Here is a 25,819-nt window from a genome sequence, read left to right as displayed (position 1 = left end):
GTTGGTTAAACCTTGCCAAGTTTTGATTTTGCAGCATAGCCCAGAAGAAGTTAATCTTTTAGAAGCAGCCAAGAGGATGTAGGCAGGGTGATCAGGTGATCTGCTCTGCATTGACAGTGAGAGACTAACTGGTGTCCCTTCCCATCCCTCTCCAACTAACTAAGATGAGTGATCACAGGATAAAAGTATGAATTTAGACAGCTCACAGACTATTCAGTCTAACTAAGCTGCATCAGACAAATCCAGTCAGCCAGATATTTAAACAAATAGTTTTATATACAATGCACTAAACTTTGTGCACAGGAAAATATGATATGTTATTGTAAGTCTGCATAGCGCTTAAAAATGATCGAACCTCCTAACTTTTTATTGCCACCTGAATCACCATCAGAGAATCGTCCTCCCTTCCTGCACTGACAACAGTATATAAATCTCTAACCAATACAAAAAGAAGAAATAAACAATTAATAACATGGAAATGATTACGAGAAATGCACAAAACTAATTATGCTTTAGTCCACACAATATGAATTAAAAACACAAATCTGAACTATTGCTTTAAGGCAGTCCATACAGGTAATCAACCAGAGCACTTTCCCTGGCGCTGTGCTTGTGCCAGGCGGCGGCGTTTGCCCAGTTGTGGCAAGGTTTAATCAAATAACATCCAATTAAAGCCAGTAAATTGCACGTGAACACTTTATAGTGCTGCGGTAAGGCAACATATACAGTTGATATGGTTGTAATTTTCTTCAACAAAGCCAAAGCCAGCGAAGAGCTAATACAGTTTTATCTGAGATCAATAAAGTCATTAGAACTCTGCAGATTGTCCAATACTGCACCCATTACACTGCTGCCATGTACACAATGAACATATACATCACCTTTAACACTGTCAGTGACATCACAGAGAAAGCTTACCTAATGGCAATATTAAATATAAAAATACACATCTCGGAAATGTCAATAACTACTATTGAGCTGGCCATAGGCGTCTGATGTATATTTCTTCACTGTGGCAGCAGAAAGCCTCTGACCAACACCCCCACCCCTGGAGGAAGATCAGTTGGATGGGACTGAAAGGCCTGTCCAATCTCCATGGTTCCCCCTTAAATAAGTGGCACTGAACTTGTCTGCCCAAATCTTCCACTGGGTCCACATGCCACGTTTTAAAGAGAGACCAAAAATGCTCAAACTGTGCCAGTGACAAGAAAGACAAGCATGCTGAGCACTCGTCCAACAGTTAAATATTACATTTTAATTTTCGAAGATAAAAAAAAAATCCATGGGACATTGCAAATGTGGCATATATAACAACACACTCACTCCTCTCAGAGGCGCTACTAGAGATGAACAAAGGTGACATATTTTGTGAGTTTCGTATTTGTGAGGGGAGCTGAACATCTACTTTCCTACCTGTGGACTGACACTAATGATAAAAGCTGCAGTTTCCAGAGTAAATTTCATGTGTACATTGTACATGAATGCTCACTGTTCTACTGTGCATATTGGAATATGTAGTCTATCGCTCCATTACCGGCAGGGGCTATTGGTCTACATGCTGCATTTCAGGGATGCTGCCAATGCCTATGGTGCTCATGAGACTAGATAAATGGAAATAAATATTGCATTGATATTATAGTAGCTGGTTTATATAATGACCTCACAAATTACTCCTTGTGGTTATAACCAATAGTGGAATTTCTATTAGTCCATGTAGGTTCTGGATCTATACCTCGAGTCACTTGTGTGAATAACCAGAAAACATACACATGTATGACCTCTCTTGCCTCTGCTTGCCTGATTCCCCAGTTCACTTGCCAAAACAGACTAAAGGCATGCAAAGAGGAAATGTAGCACTAGAGGGGATGCAAGCATTAAGAACAAGACAAACAAAATAAATCTTACCACAGACTGAAGTATACGGAAAATATACATCCATATTGGATTTTTAAAGGTCATCCTTCAAGATATTTTATGTTCCTGCAGCCTCTCAGAGTCTCCATTGTTTATCACCAATACTTACATAATACTGATGTATCATGCAGTGCTTTAGATAATATACAGAAGGCTTCAGGAGATCACAGTTTAATATCACTGCCAGTGACACACTGGGTACATAACAACTAGCCTGGGTTATGGGAGTTTTATTTAGCATAAAAGCTATTGCAAATAAAACTCAAGGCCGTTGGGGCAAGACTTTGGGAATGTCTAACCAACAAAACCTAGATTATGGCACAGAAACTCAGTTTTTGCTTCTCCTGATACTGTTAAGGTGGATTTCATTTTAACACTTGTGGTCCACTTTAAAAAGCCTTCACCAATCACATTTCCGTTGCATAAATCTGCTTGATAAATACAGCATAAACTTATGCCAGTAGCATGCAAATACTGTAAATCTATTCATGATAATCGGGCATGCTCAATAAAAGTTATAAAAAACTAGCTAGAATGATTACACATGAAAATCTTGTAGCCTGCAGTAAGATGGGCCTTTTCTTACGATAAGGTGATTGAACAAGGGTCACTCTATAGGATACATCTGTTTCATCAAACTGGCTGCTGCCTGAACACTGCATCTATTCATTGCCATGGGCTTATGGTGCACGGTACAGCGCCTGTCCCTCCATGAATGATGCCTATTGTGAGCCATTCATACTTGTCTACTTAACCAAACTGTTTTCCTCACGGTAACTTTTGTTCAAATATTTGACATCTTTCCACAGACCTCTGAATATAGACATAAATTGTGCAGGCCAACCATTTTATGGCATTACACTTGCATAAAGGCCAGTTGAAGGTGAATGAATATACTGATAAGTGCTGTATTTTAATTCACCATTCTGTGTGCCTTCACAGACAAACCCAAGAGCATATAGTGCGAGTATTATTCATCTCAGACCTGAAAATAGGTCACTAGAACATTAATCATCTCTTACAACGGAAAGAGCACTGACAACATTCGTAACACTGCATCTCTCACATATTATAAAATAGACACTTAAAAGGAACCTTAAGTGACATGTGACATGATGAGATAGACATGTATCTGTACAGTGTCAAACAAACAAATAAATATGCTGCATTTATTTTCTTCTTTCTCTGTCTGAAACAGTTAATATTCAGCTATGCAACTGACAGTTTCTCTCCAGTCGGGACTCAGTCAGACTATAGCATTCCTCACTAATCAGGAATTACAGCCATAAAACACTTTCCTGGTGGAGAACTTGGCATCTGAGAGCAAGGAATAGATAAAAAAAAGGTCAACAGTTCATACAGTTCAGCTTCCTGAGATACAGGACAGATGTAACATAACATAAAACTGTGAAATATCTAAAAGTCATTTTTTTTTTGGCGTAGGATAGACATAATCGTTTATAGCGTCAGTTTATTTTCACTAAAGGTTCACTTTAACGTATCGGTTTTCAGACAGATAGTAAAATAACTGTGCACTGTATGATTGTCCCATCACATGTTTTCATTTACAAACGCTGGATTTTCATCACCTATGATGACTTTCTAATAGGAGTAAAGGGGACCTCAGAACTCAGTAGTCTTTCTCCCGGCAGCAATACACTGAGTTAGATCTTATGCCTGGCACACACATCTTATTTGACTTCTGGCTAGTCATTGGCCAATTTGACCACTTCCATGTAGTAAGAGAGCTTACCTACACAATCTATTCATAGTATTTAAAATCTGTTTTAACCTCATGCTACATGAAGGTGGTAAATCAAAAGTGAATAACCGTACAGAAATTACCTCCACAGGCCAAAAGTCACAGGTACAACTCTGTAGCTAGCAAAGAGACTCTAATGACAACAACTCACTGCATCTAGCACTAGTGACCAGCTACTAACGCTGGTGGCTCTATTAAAATGTATCAAAGTTTCATCACAGCACCTCTACAACTCCACTCTGTAAAGCCCTCCACTTGCTCCCCATCTGCTTCAGAATCTTACTTCAAAATTCTGTGCTTGGCCTACAAATTGGTGCACAGGACCTGCCCGACCTACATCTCCGATCTGGTCCACAGGCACATACCGGCCCGGCCCCTCTGATCCTCCAACCACCTGCGCCTAGTCATATATCTCACTCACATGCACAATTGCAGGACTTCACTAGGGCTGCTCTGGAACTCGCTCCCACTAGCCATCAGACTCGCTTTTAAACGAGGCCTCAATACCCACCTTTTCATGCTCGCGTATCCCCCATACATCAGCACCATAATATGTTCTGCTGGGCACCCTCTGGCAGGGCCCTCCTCCCTAGTGTTTCCAGCTTGATTATGCAATCTCACTGTCTATCACCTCTCTTGTGGACTAGAACAGTCTCTATTTTGACCAAAGACACTGAACTACTGTTTTCAAATCCTTTGCATGCGCTTGTTTTGTTGTGTGCTACTTGTATGTCCTACCTTGTATGTTAACCCTTTTATCTATTGTGCAGTGCTGTAATATCTTGGTGTTTTATAAGTACAATAAATAATAATAAATATTAATAAGTCTAGCAGCTGATACTAGTCATGACGACTGAGTAGCCTGTGTGACATGGTCCTGACAGGTAACTGGCTCACAGCATAGAACTCTTTCCAGGATGTTGATGCAAACTGTGCAAAGGAATAAATAAACTAAGCGGGATGAATTGCGTACTTCTGCTCATATTTAAAAATACATTCAATTATTCTTAATTGAACACATGTCTGGATTAAACGGTTATTTTTTAATGTTTTTCCAGAGTTTGACTTCAGTGCTATGGTGGTAATTAGCCTAAGTGCCAAACAGAAGGCTCACTCACAGTTCATCAACCTGATAAATATTTATATTTGTCTGGATGATAACAGCTCCATACACCTTCATGGAAAAATGCAGAAAGGTCATTTCACAGATGTGACACTGTATAGGACATGCTCAGCTATACACTGCTGTGTCTATTCCGGAATAGGCTTTATATACTTATTTACTGCTGAGAAATACAATTTAAATATAAATGTAAAGATTTTGGGTGCACAGCCCTTGACGATGTGCTAAAGAAATATTCATAAGAACATTGGGAACTAGTGTCTCATGAATTTTATGTACAAATTCACTTTTAAAACTGTCATTCCCAGATTTGCCAGCTCAGAAGAAACAGTTGAGAACACTACATTCCAATTTCCCTGTCTAAATGGTAGCTGGAAGTGATGATATTATGAAATATTTGTCTAAATGGGAGCCAAAAGTTATATAATGCAGTGACATTGAGATAACCATGGAGATAGTTTATAGCTTTTACAGGACAGCTACTCTATTATGAAGAAATAGAATAATTCCATACAGTGCAACAATGCACACTGTAAGGATTCTAACCCCCCCCCCCCCCCCAAAAAAAAAATGACCAGCAGAATGGGAGCTGAAGAAATAAGGATTACAATCACAAATATTATTCTTGAAGCTCCTACTGTGCAGGTCAGTGATAGTAAGGGTGGCGTGAGAGGGATACCTGCATGCAGTGCCCCCTGCCGGTTACATAATCTATGATTGTGTGTGATTGAGCAGGGTGTGAGAGGGATACCTGTATGCAGTGCCCCCTGCCGGTCACATAATCTATGATTGTGTGTGACTGAGCAGGGTGTGAGAGGGATACCTGCATGCAGTGCCCCCTGCCGGTCACATAATCTATGATTGTGTGTGACTGAGAAGGGTGTGAGAGGGATACCTGCATGCAGTGCCCCCTGCCGGTCACATAATCTATGATTGTATGTGACTGAGCAGGGTGTGAGAGGGATACCTGCATGCAGTGCCCCCTCCTGGTCACATAATTTATGATTGTGTGTGACTGAGCAGGGTGTGAGAGGGATACCTGCATGCAGTGCCCCCTGCCGGTCACAAAATCTATGATTGTGTGTAACTGAGCAGGGTGTGAGAGGGATACCTGCATGCAGTGCCCCCTGCCGGTCACATAATCTATGATTGTGTGTGACTGAGGAGGGTGTGAGAGGGATACCTGCATGCAGTGCCCCCTGCCGGTCACATAATCTATGATTGTGTGTGACTGAGCAGGGTGTGAGAGGGATACCTGCATGCAGTGCCCCCTGCCGGTTACATAATCTATGATTGTGTGTGACTGAGCAGGGTGTGAGAGGGATACCTGCATGCAGTGCCCCCTGCCGGTCACATAATCTATGATTGTGTGTGGCTGAGCAGGGTGTGAGAGGGATACCTGCATGCAGTGCCCCCTGCCGGTCACATAATCTATGATTGTGTGTGACTGAGCAGGGTGTGAGAGGGATACCTGCATGCAGTGCCCCCTGCCGGTTACATAATCTAGGATTGTGTGTGACTGAGCAGGGTGTGAGAGGGATACCTGCATGCAGTGCCCCCTGCCGGTCACATAATCTATGATTGTGTGTGACTGAGCAGGGTGTGAGAGGGATACCTGCATGCAGTGCCCCCTGCCGGTCACATAATCTATGATTGTGTGTAACTGAGAAGGGTGTGAGAGGGATACCTGTATGCAGTGCCCCCTGCCGGTCACATAATCTATGATTGTGTGTGACTGAGCAGGGTGTGAGAGGGATACCTGCATGCAGTGCCCCCTGCCGGTCACAAAATCTATGATTGTGTGTGACTGAGAAGGGTGTGAGAGGGATACCTGCATGCAGTGCCCCCTGCCGGTCACATAATCTATGATTGTATGTGACTGAGCAGGGTGTGAGAGGGATACCTGCATGCAGTGCCCCCTCCTGGTCACATAATTTATGATTGTGTGTGACTGAGCAGGGTGTGAGAGGGATACCTGCATGCAGTGCCCCCTGCCGGTCACAAAATCTATGATTGTGTGTGACTGAGAAGGGTGTGAGAGGGATACCTGCATGCAGTGCCCCCTGCCGGTCACATAATCTATGATTGTGTGTAACTGAGCAGGGTGTGAGAGGGATACCTGCATGCAGTGCCCCCTGCCGGTCACATAATCTATGATTGTGTGTGACTGAGGAGGGTGTGAGAGGGATACCTGCATGCAGTGCCCCCTGCCGGTCACATAATCTATGATTGTGTGTGACTGAGCAGGGTGTGAGAGGGATACCTGCATGCAGTGCCCCCTGCCGGTTACATAATCTATGATTGTGTGTGACTGAGCAGGGTGTGAGAGGGATACCTGCATGCAGTGCCCCCTGCCGGTCACATAATCTATGATTGTGTGTGGCTGAGCAGGGTGTGAGAGGGATACCTGCATGCAGTGCCCCCTGCCGGTCACATAATCTATGATTGTGTGTGACTGAGCAGGGTGTGAGAGGGATACCTGCATGCAGTGCCCCCTGCCGGTTACATAATCTAGGATTGTGTGTGACTGAGCAGGGTGTGAGAGGGATACCTGCATGCAGTGCCCCCTGCCGGTCACATAATCTATGATTGTGTGTGACTGAGCAGGGTGTGAGAGGGATACCTGCATGCAGTGCCCCCTGCCGGTCACATAATCTATGATTGTGTGTAACTGAGAAGGGTGTGAGAGGGATACCTGTATGCAGTGCCCCCTGCCGGTCACATAATCTATGATTGTGTGTGACTGAGAAGGGTGTGAGAGGGATACCTGCATGCAGTGCCCCCTGCCGGTCACATAATCTAGGATAGTGTGTGACTGAGCAGGGTGTGAGAGGGATACCTGCATGCAGTGCCCCCTGCCGGTCACATAATCTATGATTGTGTGTGACTGAGGAGGGTGTGAGAGGGATACCTGCATGCAGTGCCCCCTGCCGGTCACATAATCTAGGATTGTGTGTAACTGAGCAGGGTGTGAGAGGGATACCTGCATGCAGTGCCCCCTGCTGGTCACATAATCTATGATTGTGTGTGACTGAGGGTGGCGTGAGAGGGATACCTGCATGCAGTGCCCCCTGCCGGTCACATAATCTATGATTGTGTGTGACTGAGGGTGGCGTGAGAGGGATACCTGCATGCAGTGCCCCCTGCCGGTCACATAATCTATGATTGTGTGTGACTGAGGAGGGCGTGAGAGGGATACCTGCATGCAGTGCCCCCTGCCGGTCACATAATCTATGATTGTGTGTGACTGAGGGTGGCATGAGAGGGATACCTGCATGCAGTGCTCCCTGCTGGTCACATAATCTATGATTGTGTGTGACTGAGCAGGGTGTGAGAGGGATACCTATGATTATGTGTGACTGAGCCCTCTCTCCTGGCTATGGCTGGATTGTTCCAGCTCTTGCTAGATTTGGTACTACAGACACAGGTGCAAGTATTTGCACCTTTTTATTGGACCAATTGATGGCAAAGTGTTCTCTGGGAGTGAGCATTTGCTTCCCTTGTGTATGGCATACAGGCACACACACAAAAACACGTACACATAGCTAGCTAACCATCTCTTCAGTTTTTTTCTTGTCTGCCAGTAGTAAAGATGATGACATGCAGGCTGATTGTGGATGATTATGGACAATATGAACAAATTACATGGCGAATATCAATCATTTTTTGATCTCTCTTCTGTTTTTTAACTTCTCACTTTGCAAAGTATTGATTTTTTTCCCCTTTTTGCTAAAGTTCCTCTTTAAAGATGATGAAAATACAGCAGTTTCCTTTGCTGCCAACAGTAAAAGTTTAAAAAAAACTTAGATCTGGCTGCCTCTGTGTAAATGTAAAATAACAGGTTCACTTTAAAATGCAGCCCGAAGAGTTGGAATAGTAGTTTGCAGTTTAGAAAATAACATGAGAAGCAAAAGGAAAATATGGAGAGCGCAGCTTAGTTTGGAACATTACATTCCCAAACAACAACTTCATAATGAACATAAAACACTGTTTAGTGCTTTTTAGCTTACAATTCCCAACATCATCAGTAGCATTATAATGTAGCAGTCCTCCCTGACAGGAAACCACAAGATAATAATCATTAACAGTTGCTACACCAAGCCTGTAATAATTGCTAAATGCTATCTCATACTCATATCCATGAAGCACATTTCAGACAGGGATTATTTTGCTTCAATTGTTTTAGCTGAGCAGAGAGTTCTCTGTCTACCCAGGAGACAAGCTCTTTCTGGTACCAAAGAGACCTGCCGTCATTCAAAACATACACCATGCTTACTGTGCACCAGTAATCCCAGCACAATTACATACATTCTAGACAGTTTTAATATACTGGAGGTTATAGGTTCTGCAGGAACTTCAATCTACAGGCCTTATACAGGGATTATAAACGAGCACAGCAACAGCTAAAGGCCAAAAGGCGATAACATTTCTATCTCAGTGTAGACTGGCAAATATACAGTTCAACAATCATGAAAATGAGAGTGATAAGTGCACACTATTTATGCATTCTACCACGTGGTCTGTGAGAAGTTGGTTATACAGGCCTGATGATGACAAGTAACAACAAGCTTGGTAAGACATACTGTGTGATTACAGAAGACATGGAGAAAAGCACACGCTGGCCATGTCCTTGTAGATCAGGGAACCCATCTCCCAGATATCCCTCATTTCTCATGTCTACCACCTCGTAACAGAGTAACCAAGCAGCTCAGGGTGACCCAAACTACTAGGAATGTATAGGGGGATGAACGGAACCAAAAAGCCCTCCTACTAAAAAAGCAAAGCTTGGTGTAATTGCCTTCTTAAAACAGAAGGAAATTTGCAATAATTCAGTTATAAATGAACATTTGTGGTTACCCACAATACACACCTACTAAATATGCAAATTATCCCTTTCCGCCCTTGTTAAGCCAAGCAACCACCTTGTAACACTGACTATCAGACCAGAATCCAGCAGCTATCTGATTTAATTACAGCAAATGGTCCTTTTTTTTTTCTTTTTTCTTTTGCAAGTGGAAACAGATCCTATTTTTAAAATTAGGATCAGTTTCTTGCATTGACGTATGTGTAGATAATGAATAATACGTCTTATTTTGTGCACAAGTGGGAACCAAGCCTCTCACCTTATCAGTGAGATTGTCCTGAAGTCTGGGTGGGACCAAACCCAAACTGGAGAGAAACTGTCACTGGCATACCTGAATGGTTAAAACTTTCAGGCAAAAAAAAAAGAAGATAAAGGAACACAGCCTAGTTATTTTTATGCTTGGCACTCTACATACACATGTCTGTCTCATCATGTACACTTTAACCACTTCGCCATATCTGGACGCATATATCCGACCAGATAGGCAGTGGTGCTGCAGCCGTGTGGTGCGCGCGCCCGCGCGCGCTCCCGCTGCCTCCCGCTGCCCCCCCCCCCCCCGATCAGTGAATGGGAATATAATTCCCATTCACCGATCTAAGTCCCCGGCAGAAATACTGACGCTTTCTCAGCAGAGAGCGTGGTATTTCTGCCCCAGGAAACTTCTTCTCTTCATTTTAGTTCCTAGATGCGACATCGTTCGCATCCAGGAATTTTTTGAATGTGGCCATCTTGTGGCCAAATAGTAAACTGCACCCACATACCTGTATTGAATAAAAAAATACATTATATTACATCTAAAATTGGCTATTTACCTCCCAAACTAAAATTACCCAAATACATTTTTGTATTAAAAAAAAAATAAAAAAAATTATAATTAAAAAAAAAAAAAACTACATAAATAGTTACCTAAGGGTCTGAACTTTTTAAATATACATGTCAAGAGAGTATCTTATTAAATTTTTTAAAATTATAATCTTGTAAATAGTGATGGACGCAAATTGAAAAAATGCACCTTTATTTCTAAATAAAATATCGGCGCCATAAATTGTGATAGTGACGTAATTTAAATGGTGTAATAAGCGGGACAAATGGGCACATAAAATGCATGGGTTTTAATTACTGTAGCATGTATTAATTCTAAACTATAATGGCCAAAAACTGAGAAATAATGATTTTTTTCCATTTCTATCTTAATCTTCCTGTTAAAATGTATTTACAGTAAAGTGGCTCTTAGCAAAATGTACTACCTAAAGAAAGCCTAATTAGTGGCGGAAAAAACGAGATATAGATCAATTAATTTTGATAAGTAGCGATAAAGTTATTAGCGAATGAATGGGAGGTGAACATTGCTCGGATGCATAAGATTTTCGAAGCTGTAGGCTGAAGTGGTTAAGTATGCAGACATTGAGCTAGTCATATTCTGGTTTCACTAACTGGTGAGTCATTATGAGTTTGTTACTCACAAGAGTCAATATGACAGTACAGCATGCTTTGAAAAAATGGAGCAATGGCAGTCCAGTTTTTCATACGAGCCATAAGTAGCATCTACCCAGTTACAACAAACACACACACACACACGCACGCACGCACGCACGCACGCACGCACGCACACACACACACACACACACACACTTTTACAATACAGTAAATATAAGAGACCATCATTGCACATATACATAGCTGTTGAGCTCTTTAAATAGATCTTTTAAGTGGACAGTACTCATGCCCAATCACATTATTTACACTGCATGCCATCCAGTATAGTACTGTATGGTGCCAATTATCCAGAACTGAACCAACCAGCAGTCTCAACCACACAGCACATGTCCCTGGCGGTACAGAGGTGAAGGCCAACTTCTTAGGTGGTTTGTGGGCTCTGCTGTGCTAAAAGACTGGATTTTATGGCTCCCTCAAGGTTAACATACTTTGAATTACTGTATTTTAAAATGTAATACAGAGTTAATGGTAGGCCTGAACAAAAAAATTGAATATAAAGCGAAATTGCGGTTGTAGCCCGCAGCATTGGACTTACCTTCCGCACTAGTCCAATGCTGTCCGTCCTCTATCGCCGTTTGCCTGCTCTTGTGCACGGCATACTTCCTGGTTCCTGTATGTTAAATGACATACAGGAAGTATGCCATGCATTAGAGCCTGCAGGAGGCGAAGTGGATAGACGGGTAACACTGTACTCGTGCTGGAAGGTATGTACAGCACTGAGGCTCCTTGGGGGACAGAGTGGGCACAGAGAGAGACCCAGAGGGGGAACAGAGAGAGAGACCCACAGGGGGCACGGAAAGAAACGGGTACAGAGGCACAGAGGTGGAACAAAGCTTGATTTGAAGGAAATCGTGAATCGAATCGAAATCATGCTTTTGGACACAAATAGCTTAATTAAATTTTTTCCTAAAATCGTTAAGGCCTAGTTCATGGAATATATATTCAACGGAGTATTGTACTGTATAAGCTAGGCCTATATTTAAAATTGAGTCTCAAGCAACCAGAAAGCACACTTATCCGGCATCAGCCGATCTCCTTCCATGCCAGATAACAGCGATTCTACTGTATCTTGAATGCTTTACGTCATCCAGTATAGCATATTAAACACTTGTAAAGTAACAAGAACTACACCAGTTCCTTCACCTTTCAAGTATTCAGCCCCTGCTGTCATCTGCACACATCCGTACATAACTGAGTTAGTGCTTTATGCAATATACTAATCATTCAAGATAGGGCTCATTCACTCTGCATTCTTTTTCTGCACATCGTAACTGGAAAATGCATTATAGCCAATCAATATTTCACGTCATGGCCCTATAAAACTACAGTGCACGCAGCATTTTTGCTCATTTCACTAGCATTCACTTATATTCTTATTCGCTGAACGCTAGTGACAGAACGATTAATACTGTGAACATGTAATTACAGATGGCTTTCCTCTACAATCTTATAAAAGGGAAACTAAGTTAATCTATCATAATGAAGTCAATAAGACAGATATCTGGCATGCAATTTGCAATGAATCAGATATCTAAACTAATACACAGCTCCAGAGCGTGAACCTTGAGAGTATGTATATGTTCCACCAAGATGGATGAATCCTGTACTACCTCATGAAACAAACAGAATTAGTGTATAACATGTGAGATGGCTATAGTAGGTGTGGGTTATCTAATGCCACTTTGCATGTTAAGGATGAGTACAAGTTTTGTGTTAGTCTGTGCTGGAGCATGGAGTCAGGTGTTTGGAGCAAATGATTAATAGCTATAAGGTGATCATCCCCAGATGCCTTGGATTTATGCATGGCAAGACAGTAGTTATGTGTCTATGGCATCTTTAGACAGTCCCAACAAAATGAGAAAAGAACCAGATGTCCCAATCAATATTGTGCCCTCTCCTCCCTGCTCCAAAGACGGAAAAAAAATCACATCCAGGCAGCCCAAATATGCATTCCTTATGTACACAGCTGTCACAAACCAACCTGCAAGACTAACTATCCTACATGACAGATTAACTAACCTTGTGTTTGGTGTTGTTTAAACCAGTCAGAAGCCATGCATCAACTACAAAACGTTTTTCAATGTTGTTCCAAAGACACGACCAATCATGCTCAGGTGATCCAAATATGCACTGTCTTCACACAAAGTTATTATAAAAAAGGTTCTCCTTTTCTATAACAAAAGTACTATTTTCGGAGGTTTATGTCAATCTTTAGTGCAATTAGAAGCCATGTCTTAACTGTAGTAGGCATCTTTTAAATGTAGTGTATGTTTAGGACATGTTGCATGAATGCTTTATTTAAAGTGTGTAAATCAACACCCTCTGAAATCCATACATTTCTCAAAAAAAGAAAAAATAACTTAAACTTGTAACCTGGTGATTGGGAACATATAACAAATCTAATTTGAGTTCATACATTTGAAATATGATATTCTTGTTTAAATGAAAAGGAGACGCTGATCACGAGTTTCTGATTTTAGAAGATGATGAACACTCTCATGACTTTCACATGAGGTGAATCGGACTCAGATATCATTTTCCTCCTATCGTGATCAACATAGCAGATTGCCAATTCCGTACAGCTCACGGCTACTTTGTGGGTGTTTTCTCGGCAGGGCCGTGCCTGAGGCATTTATAAAGAACATGCTAGTCAGAGTTAGTGGCCTGGTGTGAACCCGATCGCAAGACTTTCATTCATGGAATTCCACTACAGTGCATCGAGTAGTATGTACACATGGATATATGCAAACATGTCAGGAGCAAGAGCAAGATTCCAACTTAGCCTTTGAAAAATAATCAGAATGGATAGATGTGGAAACTATAAACATATAAACTTAAAAGTCAAACTATGAACAATAAGTCTCTGCATAGTCTTGTAACACGTTCATTACTTTATACTGCTTGTTTCAAACGTTGTACAAGTTCCTGTTCTAGAAAGGGGTTCTGAGCACCGCCAATCCCCCCCTTCACTAATACATTAATGTAATGTTACAATTCCTGTAGGGATAAAGTACACTGGCGTATTTCAAGTGAAAGAACTGAGTGATTCAACCAGTCAACTCCATGGTTTTAGCGTTTTGTAAATGATGCGATTTCCTGTAAGATGTAAATTTGTTCAGCGGGAAGAAATGAAGATTGCCTGTGTAGTCTGGCCCTTAGCCCAATATCTAATACTGTACTTTGGAAACCCAACTCCAGGGGAAAAGTGTATTGGTTTTAGATTGATTAGAAAGAGGCTATACCTTTTGTATTTTTACTTTAATTTGTATTTCCACAGAATAGATTTTATTGCACTTCTTGTCCCTGAGACATGCAAGAACCTCAGTTACTTTAATATTAACCTTGGTGGTCCCAGGTAGTAAATAATGTTTTTTAAGCAGACCTAAACTTTTGCATAACAGACATGTGAAAACACAGAGAAGTTCCGCATGTGTGTTTACAGAGAACAGCTGGTCTAAATCTCCCTTATCTGCATGTAGTCAGCAAGTGCAAATCAGGGCTATCAGCTGTGTGTGAACTGTGTCCACTGTGCTGAGGTTCTGTGCTATATTGTAAACATAGGAGGTAACCCTTTCTGTGCTCCCAGGAAACCAGGAAATAAATACTGCAGTATCTAAGTTGGAGTTCTATAAATTGTAACAAAGAAATGTTTTTCTTTATAGTAAAATGTCCGAGCTAGGAAGAAAATGACATCTACTTACCCTGGGCTTCCTCCAGCCCCTGGCAGCCGACATGTCCCCCGCTGCTGGTCCAGTGTCCTAGGATCTCCTTCGTTCGCAATGGCGACCTCGCCAGGTTGGGATCTTCTGCGCCTGCAAGCGAGCCGCTGTCAATCACGTCCACATGGTCTGGAGTGTGCTGCGAAGGCGCAGAACTACTGCACCTGCACAGAACACTCCAGACCCCGCGGACGTGATTGACAGCAGCTCTTGTGAAGGCGCAGAAGACCCCAACCTGGCGAGGTCAGCTACGAGAATGAAGAAGATCCCGGGATACCGGACCTGTGGCAAGTGACATGTCGGCTGCCAGGTGCTGGAGGAAGCCCTGGGTAAGTACGGTAGATGTCATGTTTTTCCAGCTCTTACACTTCCTTTAAGAGGTATTATGCTGTTGCTAATCTTTTAGAGCAGAAGGGAAGTTCTGAGCTTAGGTCCGCTTTAACTACTATTGTCAGAACAACAGAAGCGAGAGGCTCTCTTACAAATGGCGATGCAGAGAAGAAGGAAAGTCGAGAAGCGCTTCCAAACATTTTAAACGCTATGGAAAATTATCAAAGCCTAGTTCTTTATCATTTAATGCATGTTGTGTGTAATATTTTACAATCAGCAAAGTACAAAGTTTTGTTTTATTTTGTTAACTACCTTTCTGTCTGGATTTGTAAAACCATCCTCCTGTGACAAAGACTGATGTTCCCTGGATGGGAGCAACAGATGTTTGCCATCCATAAGCTCTTGCAAGAGAAATTCTCCATTAATGTGTACATTGCATCATTTTCTCCAGATCGTAAAGTAATTGTAGAAATGCTATGCTGGAAGATGAAATGTGAATTAGTATTGTTGCTGATGGGGTCAGGGGCAATATTCCCAGTATCAGGCAGAGGGGTCCTTCACATTGGACCATCCAAGGTTCCTTGTTAGCCCTTAAAGTGAACCAGAGGTGAGAATGCTATGGAGTCCTCCATATTTATTTCCTTGTAAACAATGCCAGTTGCCTTGCAGCCCTGTTGATATTCTGGCACAAGTTGTGTCTTAGTAAAAATCCTGGAACAAGCATATGGCTAATCCAGTAAACCCTGAGTCGGCTGAGTAAGAGTACCTGATCTGCATGCTTGATCAGGATTTATAGCTAAAAGTATTAGATACACAGGATCAGGAGGGCTGCCAGGCAACTAGTATTGTTTTAAAGGAAATACAGTAAATATGGCAGCCTCCATGTCACACTCACCTTGGGTTCCTTTTAAACATGACTGATGGATTTGCTGACCAATAGGAAAGCTAAACTCTCAGTTCCACTTTGCTTTATTATACAGTAGAATCCCTTTATAGTAAACTCCAAGAGACCAGATAAAGTAGTTTACTATATCAGAAGATTACATATATCAGAATTGGCCATACATTGTTTATTTATACAGACACATTTTCTGGGATCTGAGGGCTGAGTTTACTATATCCAGAGGTTTACTATATCAGTTTACTATAACAAGATTTTGGTGTATTTGCTTAAATCTTTGGAAGTACCATATATAAAAATTCCGTTTCCACTGGAAGTGCCTCCCAATTGGTACTAATTTTTATCATTTGCCCGGTCTCTGTTACATGTTTTTTTTAGGGTTGTTTTAAGTATTTTTGCTCTAGACATTTTCCAAGAACATTTCCTACCAGTCTAACAATGTACATTGACAGTATATGTACTAATCTGAAATATTTCATTGTTTCTCTACCCTGGGAAATAATCCATATCTGCTTAAAGATCTGAATTTCATACTAAGCAGTTTAATGGTGATGATGAGTGGAAATAACTAAACATAATACTGTCATGTAAGCATATATTTTGATAAGTGTAAGCTACAGGCTTACATTGAATATCCATTGTTGGTTGATGATCTAATTCTATTACCTGGAAGATATCCCTCTGTGATTTGTTAAATCTATATTTCCTCTAAGGACAAAGAAGTGCTGTACAGAACAGCTAGCGATAACCTTTTATCGGAGACTAAGACAAGCCCCATTGTGATATTCTGTGCCTTATCGTCTTCCCTTTGTAAGGGTGAACATACATCTTTGGTAAAACCTACAATATCTAACACGTATTTGGATAAGAAGAGAGCATGGATCTGGGTAATCGTAGAATTTATACAGTAATGGAGAGTTCTAATAAATAAGGAACATTCCAGGAAAAAATAAAGTGATAATTCTCATGACAGCTTCTGTTCTCCATGTGTTACCTATAAATTGCCTTTTAAGCTATTAAATAGATCTCAAGCCATCCTATTAGGAGAGCAGAATACTTCTATATGATCTCGGATTTGCAAGCCCTACTCCATAGAGCCAAATTAATCCATGCCATGCACTGATGAGGATCAAACAATCCGAAACAGTCTGTATGCATGTTGAATTATTATGGCTCTGTGCATATTAACAAGCTGACACATCATTGCATTCCAGCGGTTCTGGAGGTGTGTTTAGCTTCTAAGGGTACAATGGTTAATTTGCATATATTCAGCAGTGGTGCCTGGGAGACATCTCGAGCTCACTCCAACCTGAATTATCGCAAATTCTTTCTGTTTTAGGAAAGCAAACTTTTGTTGTACTTCTATATGAGTAAGGCAATATTATTTAGGAAAAAAGCTTTTTTTTTATGCTAATCACATTTATAACCACAGATCTTATACATCATTTTTGTGTTGTGAGCTTTATGTCTTGCTGTCCAGTTATATTGTCCCTGGGCTTGTCGGAGAGAAATTGGCTGCACCAAAGCCTGCTCAAGTCACTTTACTACCCGGAAATAGCAGATATATGGTCCCAATCTCCCCCACATCATTACTGGATGGTGAACTTGTCCTTCAGAATAAGTGGTCAGTCAGAACATTCTAAAAGTGCCTCTACTGAGTTCTGAAGGCCAATCCTTGTAGTCTTAGTGCCTGACCCCCTTAGTGTGATCCTAGTCCCTGTCACTAGGGCACCATCCCCTATCAATGGGCAAAGTCAAATCTCCATATGGCTCCAGTGGGATTGGAGGCAGTCAGTGGTGAACAGGCACTGCAACACTGAAGATGAGTGCAGTGAGCTCATCACAAAGGTAAAGGCAAACTACAGTGGACCAATATAAGTGGGGTGACACCTGGAAGGGTCATGAAAGGTTAGGATACATTAAAGGAGTGCCGAAAATATGAGAAACACACTGGTGACTATTAGGAATCTGGGACAAAATACATGGGCACTGGAAATCTGTGACACACTAAGAGGGACTAGGCTAGGCTGTACTGTGTGCCACACTTTCGGTGATACAGTGGACTAAGAAACACTGCTGGGATCACTGAAACATTTTAGACGCAAGTGGCAATGTGAACTCTTGGCCAAACCTTTTAGTGATTTTTTTTCCCTTATATTTTTTTGTCTTCTTTGGCAGGGAGGAAAGGGTAAATCTGATAAATAGTGTTGTGTGGGCTACCCGAAAAAACAGCAGCCTTTACCTAAAAAATAACCCGATTTATCCAGTTTGGTTTTTTTTATTTGTATTTAGACTCCATCACAAAGCATTTTGGAGGCTAACATTAAAGAGACTCGGTAACAAAATTTTCATTCTTCTATCCTATAAGTTCCTATACCTATTCTAATGTCTGTCTTACTGCAGCCTTTCCTAGTTGCACAGTGGCTGTATTATCTCTGTTATATAATCTAATCTTCTTTCCTCTGATGGCTTTGTCGGGCTCAGGCACTCAGGCAGGAATCTGCTGCTCTGCTTGTAATAGGATAGAAGCTATACACACCCTTTCCATGCCCCCTCCAGGCTCTGTGTGAGTAACAGACTGAGCTCCTCTCAGCCTATCACATGTCATGTCTTTTGTTTGTAAACACTGCCTACAACTGGCAATTACAAGCCAGGATTGCAGCAGGGAGTGGCAGAAACCGCACAGAGGGGCCCAGAAGAACATCATGAATAGAATGGTATGCTTTTTATTGTAAGAATTTTAGAGTACAGATTCTCTTTAAGTAAATCTTTATAATTTCTGTAGTGTTAAGCACTCTTTGTTTCTTATAGCGACATAGGATACAGTTAAAGCTAGATCCGATAACAGAACAGGCATTTGTTTGTTATCCTCACTATACAAACAGCTCATTAAAGTGAAATAAACCAAGAACTAATATTTCACCAAAATATTATTTATTATAGCTGTGTGCTAAATTTCTTATGTGTTAATTACCAGCGGACTGATCCACTTGCTTTATTACTACTACGGTATGTACCTTGGTGGAGGCACGTTTCATTCTGTGGAGAAGGGCATAGTGTTCGGAGATGAAGTCCCTTACCAATAAACCATTGCTAGATCTTACTGTAGCTCTCCGATAAGCTAAATATAGTTAGCCGATTGATTTATTTATGACCTAATTTTTCCCCTTCTATCTCATCAGCAAAAACTAGAGCGACGTATCTTGTAACTCATCCAGCAGAAATTCAAGTTGTAATAGGAGCAAGCAGATTCATGACTAAGGTAAAAATCTAAAATGTCATCACTAAAGCGGAAGCACTGACAAGGGTGGGGGGAGGTGGTGGTATAGTAAGAGAGATGTGCAGTTCAGGGCAATAAAGAAGCCTTTGTTCATCTTAATCACCCGCGTACCATAGCAAATAGAATGGTGTATTGCAGATAGCGTTATATGGGGTAAACAGTGACAATCACAGGGGAAATAGACAGATTTGGAAAATTAACAAGTTTGACATTGAAAAATAACATCTTCCACATCTATTGTATATACAGTAGTATTACTATCAATCAATTTAATAGGCCTCTCTCCACCTGAAGCAGGAAGGAATTGCCTCGGTCACCTATTTCGCAGTAAAACTGGACAAGGCTAAACTTCTACACTTCTCTGGCTATTTACCACTCCTCATCTTCTCAGCTGCTACTCTTGGCAATCTCCTTTCAGGCTGTGCATTCTATGTGTTCTGCACACAGCACATAAAACAGCAGCCTAGTTTACCATGCTGTGCTAGCACTTCTGTCACACTCTGAGTGGAGCAGGCCATACATAAGTCATCTGAGGAGAAGAGAGCAGTGGGGGCACTTATTATGGATGCACACCAGCTTCTGCAGCAATAGCAGGTCAGAAGCAGGGTCGGAACCTAGAAGAAAATACAGTTTGGTAGTAGTTAACCAGTAGGATTGTGTGTTATTATGCTAACACTGACAACCCTTGTCTAATCAGTAGAGCAGAAGTTTCAACTATCATTAGAGGTAGATCATGAGGCGCAAATAGTTCCATATTGGATGCTAATTTAAAGCAAACTGAATGCAGCTTGGAATTGGCCAAATCAGAATTGACAGGAAGTGCATTTCATAGGTCCAATTGCAACAGACAGGTTGTCTCGTTGCACGCTCACAGCCCCGCTTCGCTTGACCTGGGCATCGCCATAGAAATAATGTTATTACATCTCAAGCAGTGCAAGGGTATTTTAAATGTATTTCAGGTGCTGGCATAATCGAACCCCAAACTACTTCTCCATCTTAGTTGCTATGGAGGGGAAATAGTATTAAGTGCCACCCAGAATTGCAGCGGCAGCAGGATGAGCCGTCATTTGGCTCACCCTGCGCCCAACTCACCAGACAGCCGGACAATACGTAATCCAACTGCAAGCTGAACATAATTTGCATTCAACCTGCATGCAAGTCAGAATTAATTGCGTCTCATTGACCATCTCTGATTATTATATTACATTAACACTTGAAGTAAAAATTAAACTACCGCATTCTTGTCATGAAAAAAAAAAAAACCAGCTCCTGAGCTTTGACTTCCTCTTATGACTTCCTCATTGTGATCATCTAACATTAGCACTGGTAAGTTCCCCATTTGCTTAATATTAACAAAAAGGAGAAAAGACAATCGAGAGCCCCCGATAGTGTATTACTGTTGTATAGATGGCATATATGAGTGAAAGGACGATTGGAATTATACTCACAAGTCTGGGTTGCCGGTATAGGGCAACCACTTCAATCGCAGACGAGGAGATTAAACCCGTCCTCGCTCAGGTTAAAAAGTCGCTCTCCGTAGAAGGAAAAAATAAGGGTGTCAACACCCATTCACCAGGTGGATCAAATTGTAGTATAATTTACAGAGGCGCCAATAGAATAAAAGTAGTACCAAAATATATATATGCAAGCAGGAACAACTGAAATACAAACAGATTTTGTATTTTGTATTTTGTTTGTATTTCAGTTGTTCCTGCTTGCATATATCTATATTTTTTCTTGCCTGATGAAGCGGGCTTGGGACCCGCGAAACGCGTTGCAAATTGTTTTTATTGGCAGTATTCATTAAATTAACATTTTTGGTATTATATGCAAATTAGTACTTGTGATTTTTATGGGGTGTGTGAGTCCACCCTTACCACCCACATATTTTATTGAATTTTAATTGGTACTACTTTTATTCTATTGGCGCCTCTGTAAATTATACTGCTTAATATTAACATTCAGGGTGGACATGAGAAATTCCAGAGCCTAAGGGCCATTGTGAATTAGATTGGCTACATGTTGTTCTGCATTGCTACACCTGTTAATATGCACCATGACACTAGTCTTAATCAACTCCTTTGAAGGGGTCAGCCTTCTTAAACAATGCAGAAAATGCATGCAGCGATGTGATATCACACGCCGTTTCAAAGCAAAGCCCTCATATAAACATCAAACAGCTGTTTGGTCACCCCCTTATTAAGGGGGTAATCAAATAACACAAAAACTCCCCACCTTCATTTACTGCAGATCCTTTTTAAAGGCATGTGGAGGTGAGGAAGAGGCCCTTAGAACTCAGTGCTAGAGAGAGGGTGTTTTGCAAGGAAGTAAATCATTTTCTGTACCCCTCCCCTAAAAAACTACCTTCCTTAATGTCAAAGAGCTGAGTAAGTTAGTTATGACTGAGCAGGGAGGCCAAGCACATGATGGCTTTCTCTCCTGGCTGGTTTGGTTAAGGGGTTGGCAGCTATGTAAAGTTTGTGGAGATCTCCAGTAATATACACATTTAGCTCAAATGTATATCTGCACATGTGAAGTCTGTAGGTGTGTATGAGGTTGGGGCTGAAGTAGTTTCCCAGCAGTAGTAGTGAAAGTCTCTTATTAATGCTGGAGGATAGTAATATCTCCACAGTGGTAATAATATTGCACTACTACAATGGGAACAAAACCGCTATAATTCCTCATGTCAAATGGACGCTACATCACCCATGCACAACATCAGTCTGTATGACACAAATACAAAAAAAAAAATAGAATGACGCAACTGCACTGGTGAATAGTAATAGCATTGTGGATCCACTGAGCCCATGAGGCTAAGCATCACACATGAATAAAGAAGACTTTATTCTGCATAAGTTACTTCACCTTTTTCCAGCATGCATTTATAGACTATGGTTTGCTACTTGATTCCAGATTCACAGTCCGCAGCTGTGAATCGGCCTACAGTGCACTGAAAAAGCCTTAAAGGGAGAAACAAGTGTCTGTTGATGATTCACAAGCATTTTGTTTCCAATCCAAGTTTGAGCAGTTTAGAAACAGTATTAGAACATGCTGAATACAGAAGTAAACACTCGTGACAAGTGGAGTTTCACTGAAAGCCAGCAAACAAGGGAGAAGAGAGAAATCCAGTTTAGAACTACAAAAAACTGAATTATATATATACTATACTGAATATCTCAAACATCTGTGCCTGCAATGCTGCAGACCTTAGTCTTTCTTTCTTTACACTAATACTAAACAGCAACATCAAAACTGATAAAGCATAGCTGTGCTCCATAGATACATGAAAAGATAGTTTATAATAAAATAACACTACCTCCTACCATTTAAAGGACAACTGAAGTGAGAGCTGCCATCTTTTAAACAAGGCACATTGCCTGGTTATCCTGCTGATCTTCTGCCTCTAATGCTTTTAGTCATAGACCCTGAACAAGCATGCAGTTCAGATGTTTAGACTTGAGTTTGACGGCATTTGTCTCATGCTTGTTTCAGGTGTTTGATTCTGACACTACTGATGGCAGGAAAGACCAGCAGCATGCCAGGCAGCTGGTATTGTTTAAAGAGACTCTGTAACAAAATTTTGAGCCTTATTTCTTCTATCCTATAAGTTCCTATGCCTGTTCTAATGTGGTCTGTCTTACTGCAGCCTTTAGTAGTTGCACTGTCTCTGTAATAAATCTTATCTCCTTTCATCTGTCGGCTCTGTCAGGCTGAGGCTGGAATGTGTGGAATGTGCAACACTGCTTGTCATTGGCAGAAGCATTACACACCCTCTTCAAGCTCTGCATGAGTCACACAGTAAGCTGTTCTCAGCGTATCATACTCTGGTTAGAAGCCATGTCATTTGTTTGTAAACACTGCCTAAAACTGTTAATTACAAGCCAGGATTGCAGCAGAGAGTGGCAGAAACAGCACAGAGGGGCCCAGGAGAACATACTAAAGAGAATGGTATGCTTTTTATTGTAAGAATTTTAGAGTACAGATTCTCTTTAAAAGAAAAAAATATGGCAGTCTTCATATCCCTCTCACTTCAGGTGTCCTTTAAAGTGGATGTCCAGCGAAAATGGTACATTTGACAGGTCCTCTTGTAAGGGTAAGTTATAATTACCTTGCTGTGTCTTCTCCCACGAATCTGTCCCTGAAGCCCCGTATCCACTAACTTCTGGCCCCCTGCATAAATGCCTTTTTTTACTGGGGGGAGGGGCAGCAACTGCTCACTGAAGAAATACCGGTATATGAAATTAAAAGCGAGTAACCATTACGGTGATGTAAAGTTATTTAAAAAAAGATAGTGAGCTTAAAACCTACACACACTACATGACACTGAAAACTACACTAATACCTTCAGTACACGGAGCTAAAAACAAACCTGGGAAATGTTTCAGGTGTATTTTATGAAAATGTAGCTTTGAAATGCTGGGCGCCTTATGCCATGAATAATGTGCACTTTTCTGTAATTTTGTAGATTGTGTCTTTCTTATTGCACAAAGTGACGTTAAATTGCTTTTTTAAAAGCAGCTTAATGTAACAGGTTTGTAAAATTGAATCAACATTTTGCATTCTCAATCCACATATATCTATGTATAACAGCAGACTATTACTATCCTCAAGTGCTTATCCTGTGTACTGCGCCAGGTATGATTAGCAGTGACACACTAAAGTGAAATCCAATAAACACACAAGATTGGACTGCTTGCCCCCGTCTGCTTAGACCTTTATTAGAAAATAAAGAAACTTGAATAATTGCATATTAAACTATTCTTTTTTTTCCAACTGTAACTATGGCCTGGTGCTCCAGAGCTAAAAATCATAGGAAAACGTAAGCAATCCTGTAAGCATGGCCTGGATTTATTTACAGTGTTCTACATGACTCCAAATGCACTACTGCTAATTTACCAAACCGCACTATGATCTGATATGGTTCAGGGACGGGTTGCAAAATTCACTACCGATAAAGAGGCTGCTCCACTCATATGATCTCTGTGGTTCGGATCCCTCAGTTCTGCTGCCCGATTGTTCACTGGAGTAGGTGACAGCGGACCCTTGTTTACCTATGGGCTCATTCACATGGTCTGTTATTACTAGATATTACATCAGGGGTCTACAAACTTTTTTGATCAAGCGCCGGTTTAACATACTTCAGTCTGCTCGGGGGCTGGAACATACATAAAAAGATGTTGAAAAACAACATTGAATGTAGGTATTGATTCCCCCCAATTATACCCAGAGGAGACCTCCCAGCAGCAGCCTTTCAGTCATTCAACGCCCAAAAAACATCTTTGTGCACCAGACAGTGAAGCACACCCAGATGACAACCTGCCGTCCAGTTGGACAGGAGTGTCACCTGATGCAGAATTGGATTGGAAGCCAGTGAATTACTGCTGGCTGGCTTCTACAGTATGTGGGTTGTGCTATTCTATGTGCGGGCTGCCGATATTTAAAGGTGCAGTGGGCCACATCTATGAGTTTTACATTTTGTGTTTGGGGGCCAGTGAAAAAGCATTGGGGGGCCCATAGTTTGAGGACCACTGTATTAGATGGTCTGTTGCTATTACAGGCATTGCCGACTTGCAAGATAATGAGCAGATAGAGTGAAGGCGTTGCCATAACATGTACTATGACATGTTTCCACTTCCAGACAGTGGGAGCTCTTCAGCACAACAGATCACCAGTGTACGCTGCATGCATCTTCTATCTGCTCTGGCTGTTCATTCCTAATGTGAGCAGCCACAGGAATTTCCTGCCTGGAAGAAATTTCATATCTTAGGTTGTGTCTTGAAGGACACATTCAATTCCAGCCACTAGCGTGCATGTAAGCTTACGCTATGTATACACGCTGCTCTAACGGCTCCGTAGCCCCTGATGAGTCATCATAGCGATGAACCGCGTAGGGCAGAGCTACGGAGCAGCATGACGTCTGACGTCATCGGACGTGGTGATTGGTCTGCGCACGCCATCTTTCAAACTAGCGGCGGAGGGTTTTTTCCTGTAAGGACATTCCGGGTGAGAGGCGAATTCAGCTGCTGTACTATAGGCATCAGGCTGGTTTGCTCCCCAGTCCCATACCGCGCTAGTAATCTGTTTATGACTGCCTGTCATTTTTAATACAATTTTTATTTTAATAAACGCGGGAAGATCTCCCCTTTTACACTATGTGAAGCGTCTTTTTGTTGTCTTTCCTGGAGGTTAAAAGCACAGCACTTGGTCAAGTGGATCCGGTGGAGCTCAGCGGAGGAGTTTAGCCAGAGAGGCTGAAGGGTGGCCAATACCCCTATAGTGCAGACGGGCCCGGCTAGGCCGCTCCATCTGGTGAGTCGTTTTACATTGGGGGAGTGGCACTAATGGTGTCATCCTCTGTTAGATGAACTGTGCTCTATATGATCTCTGTGAGCTTAGATTAATTGAGACCTTTGAAGCATGTTGATTTCT

At 41.5% G+C, this 25,819-nt stretch overlaps 1 protein-coding gene across 23 annotated transcripts in view; it reads right to left on the bottom strand.

The window, feature by feature from the left end:
- The window catches only part of MBNL1 (muscleblind like splicing regulator 1), a 372,727-nt gene that overhangs the window by 153,654 nt on the left and 193,254 nt on the right, over nt 1-25,819 (bottom strand). The gene's annotated exons all lie outside the window — the stretch shown is intronic.

This window comes from Hyperolius riggenbachi, chromosome 4 (genome assembly GCF_040937935.1).
Source record: "Hyperolius riggenbachi isolate aHypRig1 chromosome 4, aHypRig1.pri, whole genome shotgun sequence".
NCBI classification, from domain to species: Eukaryota; Metazoa; Chordata; class Amphibia; order Anura; family Hyperoliidae; genus Hyperolius; species Hyperolius riggenbachi.
This window is presented reverse-complemented; position numbering and strand designations above follow the sequence as displayed.